The 19269-nt window shown below is 43.9% G+C and overlaps 1 long non-coding RNA gene across 1 annotated transcript; it reads right to left on the minus strand.

Moving 5' to 3' along the window:
• Positions 1 to 4258: 4258 nt before the first annotated feature.
• On the minus strand, positions 4259 to 10042 carry LOC138756482 (uncharacterized). Its single transcript, XR_011353088.1, has 3 exons — positions 9193 to 10042; positions 6492 to 6566; positions 4259 to 5764 (listed from the first exon to the last, which is right to left on the minus strand). It is a non-coding gene; the product is annotated as an uncharacterized lncRNA (long non-coding RNA).
• Between the last annotated feature and the right edge of the window lie 9227 nt (positions 10043 to 19269).

A 19269-nucleotide genomic window follows, 5' to 3' on the forward strand; every position in this document is an offset into this window, starting at 1 on the left:
GAACAGACTATTGCAAGATTTTGGGGGGGGGGGGGGGGGGTGCAGTTGGCCACTTTAAACTGGGTTGCAAAATTTATTTTAACAGAGGGAATTCTCCATCTCAAAGTGCGGTGGGGCCAGATCATTAAAGCTGGTGATAAATACATAATTGGAAGATTGAGAATGGAGGACTCTGGGAAAACTGGCACATAAGATGAATTGAGGCATCCATAGGTTAGCCATGATCATATTGAATGGCTATGAGAAACCTGGTGGTCACCTTCTTCTCCTCGTTCCTTGTGACAGTGTGTTCAGACTGGATTGTGTGGAGGGAGGTCCAGTGGAAGATCTTTAAGGTTCTACCCAACGCAAATTAGTTCACCTGTAGTTGCCAACAGGGTGGCTTCGGTCACAAACACTCAACCTGCCATTGACAGCATATATAACTGCAGCTGCTAACTTGAAATCGCAGCTTGCTTTGTTAATGATGGATAATCAAAGCTTGAGCAAAGGAAGACCTGGTTCAGCTTGGGTGAAGCCCCCTCCTGCTCTGGGAAGCCTTATGCCACAGTCCCACAGTCCAAAAAGACGCTTTGCCAACCTATCCCTTAACAATTTCTACTCCCCACCCCTACCCCCACCTAATGTGATCTCTCGAAGTGAGATTTCTAAGCCTAGTGCTAAAATGGGGTCTGTGAAGGACCAGGCTGAGTTTGATTTGATGTTGGACTCCTTCTTGCTTGCAAACTGAGAAAGAGGAGGGCTCCCTGGCCTACAGCTGACTGATTCACCTCACCACCCACTCCCTGCGGAACTGTCCAGACAAGTTCAATGTCCCCAGGGCAGGATGATGCTCCCTGCCTATTGGGAACTCTCTGAAGACAAAGCTGGAAAATTCTGCTTTTCTGACAATGTTTATTGTTTACAATTTAAAATTGTTTGAGTACTATTCCTGCAGAGGGAAGACTAGTGGAGATTTCACTTGTTCCATTCATCAAGGAACTCGAAACGGCGTTATTCAATTTGTAATTATCTGGATATTTTAACCTGAGTGATGAAAATTCTGGTTATTTCTGTACATATTTTGACTTCTCTTTATAATTTATATATTTATTGTAATGTTTTAGTTGCTGAAGAGCTTTATTTAATTGGTACTTCTTGGTTGTCCTTGACAATGGTAACTTTTTTTATATATAAATATATTTGAATTATTTGTATAATGTCTTATCTTTTCAGTGTCACATATTCATGACAGATGAGGTTCTGATATAAAAAAACAAGCAAAACAATGCTCTATTCACTCAGGCGGACATGAAATACTGTATCATACATTAAAGAAATTTAAATAACAGTAAGAGTTGAGTCTGGATGTCTTCAGTGTTGTAGCAGGACGATCCGTGAGAATGTGGTTAGTTTCGATGGAATTCAAGGCAACAACTTGTTCCTCGCACAGACCCAAAATAGCATGAATGCCTCTGCTTTCTCTGTTTGCAACCCTTGAGTGAGAAGATAAAACCTCTCCGGAGGATGGAAGGAGAGCAGAAGCTACTGGAAGTCATCAGCAGATCACCTATGGAGAGAGAGAGAGAGAGAGAGAGAGAGAAGCAGTGTCAGGATTTTGGGGCCAAGTGCCCTGCATCATCTCTGAAGAAAGTGAAAAGATTTGCACCCAGCTCTGCCTATGCCAGGTTTGTCCCTATACCCAGCACCCTCTGTGTGGAAAAACGTGCCCTTCAGGTCCCCTTTTAAGACTTTCCCCTTAAATGTTAGACTTCCCTACCTTGGAAAAAAAGACTGTGGCTATCTACCTATCTTTTATCATATATTTTAAGGACATGTCTAGACATCCTTTGCAATAAGGAAGTCCCAACATATCCAGTGAAGTCCTGGTTACATCCTTGTGAATAATTTCTGCATCCTATCCCGCTTAATCACATCCCCCTCCCCCCCCACCACCCACCACCCCCAGAAGTGCGCACAGTATTCCAGGTGCCTGGAACAGCTGCAACATGATGTCCCAAGTCTTGAACTTACTGCCTTATCTGATGATGGCAAGAATGCCAGAGGCCTTCTCCACCACCTTGCTTCCTCGAAGTGATCTGGTTCCCACCCAAATCTCAAAGACATGCAGGCCAGTAAGTTAATTGGCTACTCTATATTGCCCCTAAAGTATGGCTGAGAGGTAGAATCGGGATGGAGTTGGAGGGAATATAGTGTGTCATTGGGGTAATGGTGCATTCACAGCGCCAAAGGACCTTTTCCAGTACCTTTCACCTGTTTCTCCAACAGGTGAAAGGTACTTTGGAGATAATCTTTTTGAAACCATAAAGAAGTAGAAATTCTTAGTCCTGAATCATAATGTATAGAGATTGTATAGTTATTTCAAAATTTGACTCTGTTAAAGTAAATGGAGTTTAAGAAGCAGTGTACAACATGTATTATTGTACACTTCATTAGACAATGCAAAATTTTACTCTAATAACTTCCCATGCCAACTGTACAGTTCACCTGCTGAGGGTCATTTCTAGCTTTAGATCAACCATTCTCAAAGAAGTCCACAACACATATAACAGGGGCCATGGACTGAAATCGTAATTTTAAAAAAAAATTTATGTAGTCGTTTAGAGAGAAATAGGAAAGAAACCAAAACTTGACTTCTTTACAGGGAAGAGGGCCCATAAACTCTGAGCAGGATCCTCAGGAGACCACAACCATAAAAAGGTTGAGAATGGCTGGTTTAGATTATTACAGCTAAACCCCTGGTATGCCACTATGATGGAGATTGGTAGATGCCAGATGTATTTTCCGGTTGCTTGAGATTGCGCGTTGCATGACTGGTGAACTGACAGCAAGGCACGCCAATTTTAAATGTATTTTTTACCTATTTATTTTCTGTGATTTTTTTTTGCTGGTTGCTTGAATTCCAGATACTTAGGGGTTTTACTGTATTGTAGCATGTGCGCTGCAGTGAGTATGGAAGGAAGACACATCCACGAGGAGTCAAAGTCGAAGACTGATTTATTGCACTGGCAGATCTTCTCATATGGGCCCCTGACGCCGACGTCATCGGAGCGCAGGCCTTGGGTTGGCAGGTGTTCCCGGCAGAGTCCCCCCGTCTTCCCGCCGTGCAGAGGTCACTGGGATGACAGTTAGTGTCACCCCCACGTCCGCGCAGTTTTCATCCGCCATTTTGCGGGCCAGTCCGTCTCTCCGTGCACAGGTCGCTACAGTATTCTATTTTGTGCCTTACACCATCACTGACTACATACTTCTGCTCACAAGAGCGCTCCTCTGGTTGAAAAATAAGTGTACCTAATAGGGGACCTTTCTGACTCATAAGGAATAAGAGCTGAGAATGACCCTGCCACCCCTCTGCCATTCAGTCAGATCTTGGCTGAGCCTTTGCCTCACCTCTACCCTCCTGCTTGATCCTGTCTCATCATCCAAGCATTCATCAATCTTATTCATAACTGCCAGTTGCCCCCGGAAGTTGAGAATTCCAAACATTTACAAGCTTCTGCATTAAGAAATTACCCCTCACCTCACCCCCTTCTGCACTGCCCTCTCCTCCACACACACAACTGATGTGTGAGAGATGTGAAGGTAACTCAGTTTGGTAGTCTGCTATCTTGCTAATTCCTATTTAACCCTCAGCACCATCCTGTTTCTGAAGATGCTGGTTGATGCAACAACCTATACCCAGAAATTTTAGACTTTGGTTGCAATCATGATTATGTCCTATGATTTGTCTTTGGGAGGGGAAAATAATCCAGAGATCTCCTCAGCGCAGTGGTCCTCAACCTTTATCTTTCCACTCACATCCCACTTTAAGTCATCCCTAGGCCGTCGGTGCTCTGTGATTAGTAAGGTGTGATGTGAGTGGGAAGGAAGGTTGAGAACACTGCTCTAGACCCAATTGTTACTGAAATATTTTACTTGAAAAAAATTGTTGTTGGCCCATTTCCTTTGCAGTCCTGAAACCGTGCACATAACGAACCAATTAGGGATGATTAAAACAGTGATTTTCAACCTTTCCACCCACATCCCACTTTAAACAATCCCTTCCTAATCACAGAGCACCGATGGCATAGGGCAGGGGTGTCAAACTCAAATTCACGGAGTGCCAAAATTAAAAACTTGGACTAAATCGAGGGCCGAACAAAATATTTATTGAGAATTTTCAACAACTTCTGCATGTTTTCTCTTCTTTCAATATATGTAATGTTAAACTTTTTCTTATTAAAATAAATGTTTAATAATAGTTTTGGATAAACTCTTTCCAGAAGCATTAACAAATGAGAAATAAAATATTCAATAAATAATATTTCTCTATAGAGGATTTGTCAAATGTTGCTAGTGTGCTGTCGAATAGTAAAACCTGAGGGCTATTGAGAATGTGGGAGAATAACATGATTCCTGAAACAATCAAATGGGTGACTGATTGTGGGCATGAACTCTAGCAGGGTTATTTGCCATGCCCTTTTTCCATTGGTACAGATATCCTTTGATTTACACACTTTTCAAGTTTTATGCCTAATGAGCTTGTATCCAGGTGCAGGACCATTTTTAACCAGGAATATATTTATCACTGTGACATGAAACTATTGGAAGATCATTTTATCCTGAGATTAAAGTTCATAATCCTTACTTAGGCCTGTGTGCGGGAGGGCGGGGTTTGCGGGCGATCGGGTTGGACAACGACAATGCGGGGGCATTGGCTCTCGCTGCAGGGCGGCATCTCGGCGGATCAGTGACCCTGTTACCGTGAGTCGCGGGTCGGCCTGGGGCAGGGAGGGGGAGTGGGCAACGGTCCTGGCGAGGTCAGGCCCGAGGCCTCCAGTTCCGGGCGCTGGGAAGCGGCCTTGGCTTCCCCTGACACTGGCCAGGCCCCAAAACCAGAGTCCACGGTGAGACCCTGCAACGTAAACAGAGGAGGTGGGGGCGATTAGCAGGCTGACGCCAATGCATTCTGGGATTTGTTGTATTACTGTGCATGCGCTATACTGGCGCAGCGGCCAGCGGGCCACCTCTAATACATTTTTGAAATGATCTTGCGGGCCAAATATAATTATATCACGGGCCAAATTTGGCCCGCGGGCCAGAGTTTGACATGTGTGGCATAGGGAATACTTAAATTGGTATGTGAGTGGAAAGGAAAAGGTTGAGAACCACTGCCTCAGAATATCTGTTGCTATTTTGATGTTTAATAGTAATGTATGTATGGACAAAGCAAGTTATGCCGATAAGGCAAACAGAGAGGAATGGATTGAATTGTTTGTTATGTATAGTAAGATACGGTAAAAAAAACTTTGTTTTTGCATGCTTCCCAGCAAGTCCACTTATACATAGTACAGCAGTTAGTGAAAGAGTATAAACAGAAGTGCAAGGGATAGTGTGACAATACAACATAAGTCATGGGTATAATATTTCAAAATTAAAGAGACAAGGACAATTACACAGGGCAAATCATCATCTTCTCCTAATGCAAGATCCATTCAAGAATTACCAAGAAAGAAATGATCCTTGAACCTGGAGGTGTGCATTTTCAAACTCGTGCATCTTTTACTCAACGGGAGGGGGGAGAAGTGTGTCCGGGGTGACGTGTGTCCTTCAATATGTTAACCCTTTTCATGAGGGTGTAGAAGATGAAGTTGATGGAGGGGAGGTTCATGTGGACAATGGTCTGAGTTGAGGACACAACACTTTGCTCTTGGTTGTGGCCTTGCGCAGAGCAGTTCCTTTTCCAAACGGTGAGGCATGCAGAAGGATACATTCTGTGGTGAACCTGTAAAAATTGTAAGAATCACCGCTGGCCACTCTTTCTCTCTGCACCAGTTTCCACAAGCCTCATTCTCCAATCTTACAAAAAGTGAGTCCATCTCCACTTTAAATACTTCCCTGAACATAAAGTAAATCCTCCCCCCCCCCCCCCGAGTACCAAACACCAAGGGCAATTGGTAAATGCCAGGTAAGTGAATTTTCCAATTGCTTGAGATTGTGTGTTGCGTGATTAGTGAACTAACCACTGGGAGTGCCAATGTTAAACTTACATATTTTTTTTCCAATTTTTTTGACTGAGTGGTAAAAAAGTTACCATTGTCCTGTTTTAACTGTACTTTATACCCTACCTCTGTAAAGTGCTTTGACTCTGCAGTTTTGCTTTCTTTTTGTCATTGTACCACATGTTGTATGAGTGGACTTGCCTGGAGAGCACCCATAACAAAAATTTTTACAATTAGGTTTAAGACTAAAAGGGATGTTTGATGAAGCTAAGGTATTGAATTCTTTGTTGTCACCCTTGCAGCCAAACTAAGACTAACAACCTTAAGTTTAAATATTTTCAACCAACCCTTGGATACTGCACCTTCAGAATAAGCCTGACTCCCACTCTCTCCATGTCTTGTACTGAACACCACACTGAAGGAAATAGTTACCCTCTATCTGCCCTCTATTTAGATTCAAAAACTGGAGGAAAACTCTTATAAATCAATGTTGCATGTCCTCATACTTACATCAGTGGGCAGACATCACAGGCAATGCCCATCCGTAATCATCTCGGAACTGAGGAGTTAGTCTGGATTCAACCACTTGAGAGTCAAGGATCAAATAAAGGACAAATTAGGGCAATGACAACAGATCCCCTTCCAGAAGAGCAAAATCATTTATTAACGACTCCAGGTTTTAATTCATCTTTTATTTAGCAACAAGAATTAAAATTCCTCAGTTGCCATGGTGGGATTTGAATTTGTGTCCTTCTGGATGGTCCAGATCACTGTTTATTAATCCAGTAATTCAAATACTGTGCCCCTGTTTAATTTGACAATTCCCCAGAGGCTGGTGGAGAAGCTGTCCTCACAGGGACTCAACACTATATTTTGGACTTACTAACAGAAAGACCAGTCTGGCTGGGTCGGTATGTCGAGAATGTCGAGCACCGGCATGCTGAACACTGTGTGCTCAGCCCGCTCCTGTTCACGCTACTGGCCCACGATTGCACCGCCAGATCCAGCTCCAACAGTGTCATCACCTTTGCAGATGACACAACAGTTGTCGACCTCATCAGCAACAACGATGAGTGGCACTACAGAGCAGAGGTGGAAAATCTCATGTAATGGTGCAAAAGTAACAGCCTGGGTCTCAGTGTGAACAAGATGAAGAAAATGATCATAGACTTTAGGAGGACCAGGAATTACCACATCGTTAACTCTGTTGTGGAGAGAGTGGAGGGCATCAAGTTCCTTGGAGTCCTCTTAACTGGCCACCCATCATGTACATACATCTCCTCACTTGCGAGGAAAGTGACTGTACTTCCTGAGAAGTCTGACGCGGACAAGGCTACTGGCCACCATTGTGTAAACCTTCATTGAGAGCATCCTGGCTGGCTGCATCAAAGTGTGGTGCAGTTACTGCAGAGAAATGGATCAGAGGTCAATCTATAGAACCATATCAGTGGCAGAGAGGATCACTATAGTCACCCTCCAACCTCCCCCCCCAAACACCCCCCCCCCAATTATCTGAAGAGGGCACACAAAATCATTGAGGACCCCTTCCACCTTGCATGCAGCATCTTTAAGCTATTCCCATCTGGAAGGAGAGGCAGCACCACCAGGCTGAGAAACAGCTTAGTCCCACAGGCAACGAGAATGCTGAACGACCAAGGACCCGTTCACACTAACCACCCAAGACACTCATATTTACGAAACAATATTTATTTGTATATATGAATACTTGTCCTGCATATATACTGTTTGTCTGCTAGTGTATGATGTCTGAATTTGTGTCTGCATGTTTTGCACTGAGAACTGAAGAATACAATTTTGTCGGGTTGTACTTGTGCAATGAGATGATAATAAACTTTGAATGTAACTCTGGTATGTGAGAGTCAATGGGGTTGAAATTTGAGCACTGAAAAGAGAGCTGTCCAGGCCTGAGAGCTGAGTTAATGTGTTGTGTGCTGTTTTCTCAAGAGATTTATAAGTATGAACATCACACTCAGAATGGATAATGGTCTCCTTCCATGAAATAACAATTCTTCAATTCTGTGAACTGTATGCATAAGCAATATCAATCACATATTTATTTTCAGTTCAAAACCGGCACTGTATGTAAGGAGTTTGTACATTCTTCCTGTGTTTGTGTGAGTTTCCCTTGGGTGCTCGGGTTTCCTCCCACCCTTCAAAACGTACAGAGGACAGTAGGTAAAATTGCAGTATTTGGTCGGCACAGGCTCGTGAGCCCGAAGGGCCTGTTACCGTGTTGTTTGTCCAAATCTGTGGTTCTCAACCTTTTTCTTTCCACTCACATCCCACTTTAAGTATTCCCTATGCCATCAGTGCTCTGGGATTAGTAAGGGATTGCTTAGGGTGGTATGTGAGTGGGAAGGGTGAGAATCACTGCTCTAGACCCAATTGTTACTGAAATATTTTGCTTGAGAAAAATTATCATTGGCCCATTTCTTTTGGAGTTCTGAAACCGTGCACATAACGAGTCAGTTAGGGATGAATAAAACAGTAGTTTTCAAACCTTTTCTTCCCACTCACAAACTGACTGAAGCAATCCCTTCCTAATCACAGAGCACCTATGGCATAGGGATTACTTAAAGTGGTATGTGAGTGGAAAGAAAAAGGTTAAGAACCACTGAGTTTGACCATGACTGATCTGTGCATCAATTCCCGTTATCTCCACTGTTCCATTTATGTTTCCCTGGCTTTTGAAACCTAATGTCAGACTGTGGAATTGTTCTGCGAAGGAGCTTGTTGCATCTGGAGACCCCTTGGCCCAGTGCCTGTGCCCTGCCCTTTCTCTATGACCTCTCTCTCTCTCTGTCTGTTTTCCCCATTAAACACCACATCGACAACTGTATTCTCTTGAAATGATGAGTACCAGTTCCTGTTGAAACCTGAGAAAAATGGCAAAGAGAGGGTAAGCAGTAAACAGCTCTTTCCTGGACAGTTTATAGGAGTGCCCATTATTCTTCACATCAGACTAATTTAGGCTAAGAACAAAGGCTCGACTCCAGCACTTAAACCAGCTCACACTGTGCTCCTGTGTAACGCTTAACATTAGTCAAGCTCTGTACATTATGTTCTTGCAGCACAAGAGCACACATTAGAATCCTGGGTATGTTGCCATGGGCACTGGCACATGAGCAAGAATAATAAGTTCTTCTTATCTTACATCTTGCTATGTAGTAAAAGGTAATAAGGTTCTCACAGTAGCATTATCAACCAAAGTTTAACACGAGTGTTGGCTGGTTGCAATTGAGTTGACGGCTTTGTTAAAGTCACCGGCCTTTCGCGATGGCAGACGAGGAACCCAAGCACCCAATTGGCGAAGACCTGCAGAAGGAGATCGTGAGTTTCAAAAGGGATAACCTCACTCAGGTTGAAGTACGCGAGAAGCAGACATTGCCCGATGTCGCCACAATTACAGCAGAAAAGAAAGCCGCGAAAGAAACGGAAGGACAATGAGACTGGCTTTCTGATTTGTGCTGTACATTCCACAAACTTTGCCTTCTAGCTGTATATCTTTGTAAAACGAAAAAAAAATGCCTCTTTGGATGCAGTGTGATTGGATTGAGCTCCTGTCCCATCCAAATTCTCCTATTTCCCTCCACTGTTCCCAAGCCCTCCCACCCTGTTTTGTGTTTTCAAAAAGAAAAACGATGAATTGAACTACTGACCTGCTTGACTTCTGATGGCACGAAAGAGCTTGCATGTCGAGAGGAACCTTTAAAAGATTGCGGGAATCTTAATAACCAAATGCTTGTGAATGGAGCCAAGGTGCCATGGGCCTGTGTTTGGTTAAATTGAATGTAGAGTGCCATTTTGTTGGGCCCTTTGGATTGCAGAAGAACTGTTTTTGATATGCAAATAAACATTTCAAAATATAAAATTAAAAAAAAAACCAAAGTTTAACACCAAGTAACATAAAGAGATAGGAGGATCAACGAATGAGACCCTGGACAAGTAGATAAAAAGTTGAATTTTAGGGAGTGGATTCTGTATGAAAGAAGAAGCCAACTAACGGTGAGGCAATTGGAATCTGGACCAAACAGTTGAAGCAACACTGTGTTGGTACAAAAAAAATGGTTGTTTGGGGAATTTGACCCTGAAATGGAACATAGTTTGTTGGGTATTTCAAGGCGTATGTTCTCCCTCTACCCTCTTTCTCTTGCATCTTGGCCAGTCGTTCTTGGTTCCAGGAGGAGATGTTTGTGAGGAACAGGCCTTCACAATTTTCTACATAACCATATAACAATTACAGTACAGATACAGGCCAGTTCGGCCCTTTTAGTCCGTGCTGAACACCTTTTCCCACCTAGTCCCATTGACCCACATCCACACCTCTCCCTCATCCATATACCTTTCCAACTTTCCCCAAAATACTAAAATCAAGCCTGTACCTTCTTTGGCTGGAAGCTCATTCCACACTCCCGCCACCCTCTCAGTGAAGAAATTACCCCTCATGTTTCCCCTAAACTTCCCCCCCCCCCCGCCCTTCAATCTCAATCCAAGTCCTCTTGTTTGAATCTTCCCCACTCTCAATGGAAAATGCTTGGACTCTCTCTGTCCCTCACATGTATCACAATAATTCCTGGTAAAAGGAGGATTGCGTGAGAGATGGCGTAGGCTTATGCAATTGAGATCAGACTTTTACCCCTTTCTCCGACTTACAAACAGAGTGTATCGGGAATGACTCAACGCACTTGGGGAAAAGGATTCAAGAACAATATTGGTCAAAATTGTCCTCTGATAATGTGACATCATTTATTAAAGTAAGATATAGATTGGTGTAATACAATTTTATGCACCTTACACTACAAAAATTAAACAGTTTAAAATCTGAAATTCCGGACTCATGTTTTAGGTGTGGTGTAGAGGCTGGAACATTTATACCTTCAAACTGGCTATGCATGAAAGTAAGATCCTTTTGGTGTGACTTGGCAGAAATTTTGATCAAAATAATAGGTCGATTTTCTATTGGAACCAGAACTGTATTTATTGTGCAAACTTATGGTTATTGGCACAAAACGATCAAAGCATCAAATCCAGTTCGTGAGGATTGCACTAGCAGTAGCCAGGAGATGTATCGCTGTTACATGAAAGTCCAACTCCCCACTACTGGAATATGGAAATGCAAAGTTGTGCCCCCATGGAAAAGATCATGTATAATCTTAGAAAGAAATACGATGTATTTGTTGAAATATGGCAACCTTATTTAAATCATACTGGCTTAAGGATATAATTAACTTCCCTGAAAAGGTTTAAATAATATAGTTAGGTTAATAGCATAGAATTCTTGAAGATCAAGATAGGGACCAATTAATGAAGGCTCAGACACCCTTTCTTTTTTGGACAATTGTTTTTTATGTTAGCAATTGGGGGGAGGTGAGATTTGACCAATCATATGAGACTCCGTAATTTTAAAATGCTATTTATATGATGTATGTAATAATGTTCTATTCGAGTCTCGGAAAAATTAAAATAAAGTATTTTTTTTTAAAATGGTGCGGACTAGAGGGGCAGAGATGGCCTGTTTCTGTACTGTAATTGTTATATGGTATACACTGCCCATCACACTGAGCAGGGAATTAAATAATGTTTGTAGCTGTGGGAAATACAGTAAGGTCCTCAGTTAGTAAGTGGTAGAAAGGGGTAAGTTTGATCCCAATTGCATAAGCTATGAAATATGATCACACTTTCACATTGTATATCCCTTCTGAAATTGAAGACAAGGGGACCAAATTATGGGGGGAAAAAAAGGTTCCCTGTATTTACTGAGGACGAATTTAAATTTCAAATTATTATATTTTATTTTCAAGCCTAGAGGTGGAATCATTGTCTTCTACGTAAACAGTGCCACATGCCCCAATGTGGACACCTCAACTTACAGGTGGGGGTCCCTATTTAATGACTCCTCCTCACAGTGGCCCTCCATCAACGGATCACATTGGCTCAGTGAATTCAGGGCCCCGGAACCCGTCTGATAATGGCTTAAATCCCCTCCTGCAACCCGAGGCCCTGACTGCGAAATGGAATAGGGCATTGCTGAAATTGCTGTCTATTGCATAAGAGAAATTGACAAGAAATTCATCACTTGCCAGGAGTGCTTTGCATAATCTCTAGAAGTTCTCTCGCTCGTGGATCTGAATTTCTAGGTCAGAGTACAATATGCCATAAGAGAGGCAGGCAGGATCACTGGAGTCTCCCAAGACCTACTGGGACTGTAGCCTGAAGAAGGCCCACAAAATTGTTGAGAAGCCCTTTCAGCTCCTCCCGTTGGGGAAGAGATACAGGAGGATCAGAGCCAGCACCACCAGACTGAGGAACAGCTTTTTCCCACGGGCTGAACGACCAAAGGGAACTACTCACATTAACCCTCCAAGACTCTATCAACGAATCAATACTTATTTCTGTGTATATATGAATTCTTGCCCTGCATACTTGTATATGTTGTTTGCCTGTATGTGTAATATGTTTGGTTGTGTGTCTATTTGTTCTGCACCAAGGACCGGAGAACGCTGCTTTGTCAGGTTGCACTCATGACAATAAACTTGACTTGATATGCCAGTTCACCAGAGATGCTCAGGAATTTACACCTGTTGTCTCTCCTATCAGGACAGACAGGCATGTGGATGCACCTCAAGGCCCACAGCACATTAAATCAGACACCTAGGTCTCAATTCCTGCATTACCAGGTGTAAATCCTGTACCTTGCTCCCCAATACCCCTGTGATTTGTCCTTCACCAGCCGACTGACAGCAGTTCAAGACAGTTCACCGCCATCCCCTCCATGAATGAAGGGAGGAGAACCATCGTCATCCTTCAGGAAGGATAGCCAGAGAGAGACTGGGGACATGAAAGGCACTATATAAATACAAGTGATTCAACTTTTACCATGCACTCCCATGAGTGCTTCTGGGCACCAGACATCCCAGGAACCGATGCTGACTTGTTGCTGCTGACCTTCGTCTGCAGGACTGCAGGCAAGGTATGGCCTGGTGCTGTTCATTTTAAAGGAAAGTGACAGATATATTAAATCGGAATGAGGCAGATCCCAAGGTGCACTTTTACAGAAGAATGGAGGAATTCCCTCAGATTCCTGGCCATCAGTAGGAAAGAGCAGGTTTCAGGTTCCAGAAATGCCCCAAGGAAAAGAAATAGTCATGCAAGTTGTCTGACCTACTGAGCTCCTCCAGAAACTCTTCATTTGCATCAGGGGCAGATTAGTCAGTCATTGCTTTCGGAGGGAGCTTTACTTGTGCAAAGTCTGGCTGTTCAGTGGCTGAAAGATGTCCACTGGTGATCCATTGGCTTGGGAAACGCTTCTGTATATTCCTTCTGAATGTATTGGGGACATCTTGTATGGCCACCTGTCCAGCGGTACCTGAAAATGAGGCCAGTGACTACAGTACAAGGACGGTCCGCACAGGAGCCTCAAGGAAGCTGACATTGCCCCATCAACATGGGAGGATATAGCTCAAGCTAACTCGCAGTGGGGTGGGGAAACGACGCCATCAGCAAAGGTGTGGACACTGCTGAGAACTCAATTCTATGTCAAGCTTCTAAGGACCTCTATTGAACTCAGAGAGACAACAAAGGCGCAGGATGGGGCCTGCTGCCCCTCCAGGCCTCACCTGCCAAGTATGTGGTGAGCAGTGCTGGTCAAGGATCAGTTGGTACTGCCACCCCAGGACACACATATCAAACCCCACAAACTGACTGAAAGGAACCATCGTCATCCTTCAGGAAGGATAGCCAGAGAGAGACTGGGGACATGAAAGGCACTATATAAATACAAGTGATTCAACTTTTACCATGCACTCCCATGAGTGCTTCTGGGCACCAGACATCCCAGGAACCGATGCTGACTTGTTGCTGCTGACCTTCGTCTGCAGGACTGCAGGCAAGGTATGGCCTGGTGCTGTTCATTTTAAAGGAAAGTGACAGATATATTAAATCGGAATTGGCTTTTAAATCAGAATGGCTGATTGCCACATCCAAACAGCAGCACTTGTCACCTTTGAGTTATCTGAGGCACATTCTGATGGCTGGATTATCACGACGAGGCTGCAAGGTAATTCTGAAATAGTTATCAGACAACATGCTATATGGATTTATCAAACTGATGTGCTGTAGAGCGATTGTTACGTGGCGATTTTTGACAAATTTCTTTTCATTATGTCTCATCTTTTCTATTGCATTTTGTAATTTGTTTCACTAACTAAAATTTTAGTTTAAATCTCCCCCACTCACTCTTCAAAGCAGATTATACTAGACCATAATTTTTTTCAAAAGGTTGGCTTCCTGAAAAAAAAATGGGGATTATGATAGACAACTTCAAACTGAACAAAAAAATCATTTCAGATTTGCTGTATCACGTAGGAAGTAGGAGAAACATTAAATTAACTTTGATTGAACTTAGCAGGTTTTATCGCATAATGAGGCTGACACGTTGCATTAGTGCAACTGACCTAAAAATGTTTTGCCCGAAATTACGTTTAGACTCAGCATCTGATGCCTCTTGTGTCAGTGTCCAACAATCGTCAGCCAGCACTGATGGATTCCAGTTGCCCTTATACCGCTTTTCCATGGTCGCAATGTCCTGGTGAAACCTTTCACCATGTTCGTCACTGACGGCACCAAGAGCAGCGGGGAAGACGTCCAAGTGCGAATGGAGATGATGAATTTTCAACGACATGTTGCATTTCGTGGTTTTGTATGGTTGAAATATTAACATGACAGGAAATTACAAAAGTAGGATATATCTAAAAAATTATACGTGGTAGGAAAATTTTAAGGTGATTTTCGTGATCAGCAGCCCAAAATCCATAAAACTTCCGAAAGTGTTCAGGAAGAAAAATCTTCATTGTCCAGTGTAATTCGTGCACATACATACACACTTTCTGGGTAGGTCTTGTACTAATGAACTCCAAATACACACAATGTGGTCATGGCCATATTGGAGCTCCCCACGATTGAGTTAAATGAATGGAATCACAGAAAATTACTTAACTTTGCAGTTGGTCTGCTATATTGGTTAGTGTAACTCAAGATACCCAGCAAAATGTTCAAGAGGGACTGAAGGTTTGGGGAGCTCACGGGCAGTTCTACCTGAAAGGTGAAGCTATGGTCCTGAGATAGATTAGTCCAATTAAATAAAGCCCAAATCTTAAATGAGTCTTTTTACATTACAGGCTGGTGGCAGTAATGGCTCAGTGAGTAGCACCGTTGACATCTGAATCTGAGTGCAATGAGTTTGAATCCCAGTCCAGAGATTTGACCTTGTGTATCAATGATCTCCATTCCAGTACCTCAGGGCTAATCCATTGGAGGAATCAGCCAACGCTGACCGACCCTACAAGTTCAGGTTGATCTACCATGGCAACGCAGTGGAGTGGACACTGTCAGAGATCATGTTGCACTTAAGCCCCGTCTGTCCTCTTGAGGGGAAGATGATTGCATGCTTCATCTGGGAAGAAAAATAATAATGTGCTGTCTGCATCCTTGCCTGTTTAAACCTCAACCAACATCACCATTGATTTCCTGTTTGAGCGACACTTGAAAACAGAAAGGACTTTGTAAGCTGAGATACACCCAGAGATATGAAAGGCATGAATTTAAAATATAGTTTTTCAGTTGGAACCTCAACTATTTCGATCAAACTGAATTTGAAATGATTTTAGGCTTTTTTTTAAGATACTTATCTCGAGTCAGGACATTCTGAACACTGAGTTACAGGAAGTGGCTACACCAGATACAAAATAGATACAAATCTTTCAAGACACCATGACATCGCCTCACTTGTCAATAAGGCTGTTCTTCCTGAGAAGATTGAAGTGGGCAAGGCTATTGCCCACCACTATGTCAACCTTTTAAGGACCTCTATTGAGAATGTCCTAGCTGGCTGTATCATAGTTGCTGCAGAAAAATGGATCCACCCCGAACACAGCATCTTTCAGCTGTTCTAATTGGGGAAGAGATCCAGGAGGATCAGAGCCAGCACCACCAAGCTGAGGAACAGATTCTTCCCACGGGCAGTGTGAATGCTGAACGAACATAGGAACTGCTCACACCGACCACCCAAGTCTCTCATAGTTCTGAAATATTTCTTTACTTATTTGTAGCTATGAATATTTGACCTGCGTATGTATTATTTATGTGTATGTGTGTTATGTCTGGTTGTCCCACATCCTGGTGCCCAAAAAGAGCTGCCTCAAAGACTATCACCCAGTAGCCCTAACATTCACTGTGATTAAATGCTCTGAGAGCATTAACACATACCTAAGCAAAGGTCTGGACCCACTGCAATTCGCCTATTGACACAATCGCTCCACAGCAGGCATAATATCACTGGCTCTCCACTCAGCTCTGGATCACCTAGACAACAACAATCGGACATACAGCAGTTCTTCAACACCATTGTTCCCACAGTGCTGGTCAATAAGGTCCAAATCCTGGGCCTCTGCAATCCCCTCTGTAACTAGACTTTCTCATCGGTAGACCACAGACAATTCGAATTGGAAACAACAAGACTGTCAACGCAGGCCCACCCCAAGGATATGTGCGTAGCCCACTGCTCTACACATTATACACCCATGATTGTGTGGCCAGGCTCAATTCCAGTGGTTCTCAAACTTTGTCGGGCTACCACCCCCTTGGCCTCCAGGCCACATCCCGATCGCTCCCACTCCCCCACACAATGGCACTGGGGGAGGGGGGTGGAGGTAGGGGTAGTGGCGGCGCTGAGCAGGGATGGGAAGGTTAGTGGCGGCACTGAGAGGGGGATTTGATGGCAGCACTGGGGGGGGGGGTGTAGTGACACCAGTGCAACATGGCGGCCACCCAGGCCAACTCTCACAAGAATGCCTTGGCGCTGTTTATTTTGCTCACTATGGCCTCCCGAGTCTGGCCAGGAAAATTATTGCACTGGCTTCTTTATTAAACTGAATAACAAGACGGAAGGTTCAAATCACCCCCTTTTTCCTCACCGCTGGGCTGCAGGTGACTGTCCTCCATGGGAGTGGGGAAGGGGCAGCAGCACCCACTTTGGGAATCATTACTCTAGGCACTTGTTAGTGTAGGTTATGAGATTGGCACAACACTGTGAGCTGAAGAGCCTGTACTGCACTGTACATTTCTATGTATGGGGCAAACTAGAATTAATGGGTGATGGAAATGATTCAGAATGAACCTCATTGGGTTCTCGAGATGTTGATTCATCTTCTAATTGTTTCATTCAGCTCTGTTCCACTTCCTTCAAACAGAATGCCAGCATTCCCTTGTTAAATGCCAAAAAAAGGCAGCCCTCCCATTGGTGCAGACCTGCGGAGAGTGAGGAGCAGAGATACAGTGCTTCTCCACAGGGTTCTACCACCCAGTTTAACTAACAATAGCTCCATAAGATGGCGGCACCTGTGCTGGCAGTGGCCACGAGGGGTTACAGACTCCAGGGAAGCAGAGGACTGGTACAGGGCACCAGAAAACAGGGAGGACACTCCGTGTTTGAGGAAAAGCAGAGATTACTTCACAGGACAGTGACCACGGCAGCAGTCTAGTGAGGGGGGTTCTGAGGCTGAAGAACAAAAAGATGGCGGGCTGTTGGTGACTCGAAGCAAGGAGGCCGAGCAAGCTGCGGGCTGCTGCTGAAGGGGTATCAGATTTTGGAAGCGGGACGAGAGAGGATGCCAAGGCCACTGAACGGCTTCTTGATCACATAAGAGGTTTGAATATGGAACTCAGGCTGCTGATGGTTTGGACTGAAGTCTTTGCAGAGGCTATGGGAGCGCTGGAGGCAAATCCACAGACACTCGGTGACTGAAGGTATTCTCTTTTGTTTCTCTTTCTCTGACTGGGCAATTTCTGCTGATGGTGTTCTTTGTCTGCCTTAGGACAGGCTAAAGGCAATTCCTCTTGTTTTATTACATGACAATAAAAATAACATTTAATCTTGAATCAGTGGGGTGGCACAGTTGGCATAGGGACAATTGTCTGTAAGAGTTTGCCCATTCTCCCAGTGGCAGGGTGTGTTTTCTCTGGGAGCTCTGGTTTCCTCCCACTTAAAAACGTACCAGGAGTGTAGGTTAATGTGGTGCAAATTGGGCGGCGCTGACTCAAGGGCCGAAATGGCCTGTTATAGTTCTGTACGTCTAAACAACAGAAGCCGAACACTTCAGTCAATGGGTGACTATTCCAATATTCTGTCTGCACTATTGAAACATGACATCTTTTGCACCAACTGCAACTGTGAATTTTTTAAAATCTACCAGTCATACAGCTTGGAAACAGACCCTTCAACCCAACTTGCCTATGCCGACCAAAATGTCCCACCCATACCAGGCCCACCTGCTTGCACTTGGCCCATATCCCTTCAAACTTATCTCCTTGCATGGCTGCCAACCATTGTATCCCCAACCCCACACTACCTGTTTCTACCTCCTACTCAAGATCCACAAACCCAATCGTCTTGGCAGACCCTTCATGTTCATGTGTTCTTGCCCCATTGAAATGGTAACTCTCAATGACTCTGTTTTGTCCCTCTGGTCCAGTCCATTCCCACCTACATCCAGGACACTTCAACAACCTCTAATTCCCTGAACTCAACCACCACATCTTTAAAATGGACTCTCATTCCCCTCCAAAGGCCTCCCTATGGCCACCTAATTTCAATCCCCCCCATCCCATTCCCTTGCTGACATATCTCATGCATGGCCAAATTGAAGGAAAAACACCTCAGCTTACATTGTGATGTCATTAACATCAACCTCCAGTTTCCATTAATCCCCCCCACCTACTTCTTCCCCCTATTGTCTTTCTCTCTCTTCCCTTTTCCCTCCAACTCCAAGATCAATTCTCACCTCTCCTCTTATCATATCTAATCAACATCTTTCATCTTTTGGTCTGCACTCCTCACCCTGCCAGTCTACAGACTTTTTTAAGGTGACAAAGCCTGTTCTTTGTTTATACCTCTAAGAAGGTCTCAAGTCGGAAACATCGGTAATATATCTTTATCGCCTATTGACGCTGTGAGACTGGCTGAGTTCTTCCAGCATTTCTGTGTGCTTTTACTACATTCATAGTGTCAACAACCTTGCACTCAATGTCACCAAATCAAAGGATCAGATTGTTGACTTCAGGAAAGCCAGAGGTTTACAATCCAGTGATCATTGGGGTATCAGAGTTGGAGAGGGTGAGCAAATTTACGTTCTTGGGAGTCAGCATCTCAGAGGATCTTTCCTGGACCCAACATACCAATGGCATTGCGAAGAAAGCAGGTCAGCCCCTCTAC

The sequence above is a fragment of the Narcine bancroftii genome, chromosome 3 (genome assembly GCF_036971445.1).
Source record: "Narcine bancroftii isolate sNarBan1 chromosome 3, sNarBan1.hap1, whole genome shotgun sequence".
Lineage (NCBI taxonomy): Eukaryota > Metazoa > Chordata > Chondrichthyes > Torpediniformes > Narcinidae > Narcine > Narcine bancroftii.